Here is a 1,990-nt window from a genome sequence, read left to right as displayed (position 1 = left end):
GCGCAGTCCCCGCCCCCCCCCCCCCCACCGAGAACGCAGGGAAGGGCGGGGGCGCGCGTCTACAGGTCCGAGATCTCACCCTTCCACTGAACACGGAGGAAGTCCTCGCTGTTGGCTCTGGAGGCTTCCCTCCGCTTTCCTGGGGTGCTCTGGGTCTGGATGTCGTGGGGGATCCCCACGGGGGCTCGCTGCGCCTGGGCCGCCCGCGAGGGCTGGGAGGAGGCCCCTCAGTCGCTGGGGGGCTCCGTCGCCTCCGCTACGAGTAGCCCGGCCCCGCGGTCCCGGATGCCGGCCTGGTCCGGGCTCTGCCTGCTGCTCGGGCCCACACTCCATCACGGCATCGCGGCTCCGCCATGAGGCTCAGGGCAGCCGCGGTGTCCCACATGCGGTCCTGCACCCCCGCCACCGTGCGGTTGGCGTGGCAGAGCGAGTAGGTGGTCCAATGGACGCCGTCGCTGGTCTCCCCGTCGCCACAGAAACCAACGGCGATGCCGGTGCTGCACACCAGCGTGGCGATGACCACGCACCAGGCGGTGCAGCAGCAGTCGGTGTCCAGGTGCTCCTCGTTCCTGCGCCGCCGGCAGCGCAGCCAGAAGTAGAGGAGCAGGAAGAGGAGGTTCAGGGCGAGGCAGGCCAGCGTGGCGGCCCCGAGCAGCAGCAGCGCCTGCTGGCAGTCAGGGTCCTCGGGCTGGAACTGGCTGCTGGTGGGCTCCCAGCGCAGGCTGAAGTGCAGCAGCCGGTGCAGGAGGTTCACCCACCAGGGCGCCGTGTAGCTGACCCCGGCCATGGCGGGCCCGGCCCCTCGGACACGTGGCCACCGTGCAGCTCCCCGCCGGCCCGGGGCGTCGGGTTCAGGGGCCCACCGACCCCGGCCTGGTCGCCCGCATCACCTGCATGCTCCTGGGTCCGGCCCGGCCCGGCTCGGCGGTGCTCGTTGGTGCTCGTTGGCTCCCGCCGCCTCTTTGTTCGCCACTCGCCCTTTCAGAGGCCCACAGCCCGCACCCGCCGCCGGGCTGTACCGGGGGCTGCTCAGGAGCCGGCCGCACCCGGGGCCTCGCTGGTGTCGCCGCCGCCGCCACTGCGTGGGCTCCTTCAGTCTCAGCCCCCGAGGACGAGGCCGCGCACGGAGCACCCGCTCCCGAGCGGGACGGGCCCAGGGGCCCCCCGCACGTGGCCGCCACCTCCTCGGAGCTTGGGGCCGGCCTCGGGGCGCTGCGGCACCGGCAGAGGGCACGCGGGCCGGTCTCCGCGGGTGGGCTCCGCGTCCCCAAGGCTCAGGCGCCCCCAGGCCGCCGGCTGGGTGCGGGCCCGCAGCCGGACACGCCAAAGGGCCTCGGCGGGTGCGCCCGCACACACCCGCCGAGCCCAGCGCCCCACTGACTCACCCGGTGCGCTCCTTCAGCCTCCGGAAACTCCCAGACTGCCCTGCGCGGCCGTCGTGCGTGCGGGGGCGGAGCCAGCCGGACGCGCGCAGGGGCGGGGCTGGAGCGCGGGGTCTGCGCCTGCGCTGCAGGGCCCTTTCAGAAATGATGCAAGAGACAGGAGATGGAGTTCTGATGACCTTGTTAAAGCTCCTGGATCCAGCCATACCTGAAACCTGCAGGCACCTTTGAGTTGCATGAACTAGTAAGCCCCTTCTCCCTCCTCGTCCCTTCTTTTCTTTTTTCCGCTTTTGGCCTGTTTGAGTTGGGTTCTATAATTCACCACGGAAAGAGTCAAACTCTTTGGTGCTTCAAGGATTCCATAATATCACTGACTCTAAAACGAGTCAGTGATATTATTAAAATCCTCCATCCTGGTTCATTTCCATGCAGCTTAGCACCATCAGCTGTCCAGCCATTCCTTGCAAAACAGCCGTGCACGCCTTCAAGTTCTACCTCAAGAAAGTGTGACCTGGACAATCAGTCCTGGGGGTCGGCGCCTAGCTCGCCTATGACTGGTCTCTTTCGCACAGGATGCTGAGGAAGACAGGGAGAGTCTGCCCTGTGGT

The 1,990-nt window shown here is 68.4% G+C and overlaps 1 pseudogene; it reads right to left on the bottom strand.

Moving 5' to 3' along the window:
• Positions 1 to 56: 56 nt before the first annotated feature.
• Positions 57 to 1,403, bottom strand: LOC102438280 (annotated as a pseudogene).
• Between the last annotated feature and the right edge of the window lie 587 nt (positions 1,404 to 1,990).

The sequence above is a fragment of the Myotis lucifugus genome, unplaced genomic scaffold (assembly GCF_000147115.1).
Source record: "Myotis lucifugus unplaced genomic scaffold, Myoluc2.0 scaffold_624, whole genome shotgun sequence".
Lineage (NCBI taxonomy): Eukaryota > Metazoa > Chordata > Mammalia > Chiroptera > Vespertilionidae > Myotis > Myotis lucifugus.
Note: the sequence above shows the minus strand (reverse complement) of the source record. Positions and strands in the feature narration are given on the sequence as shown.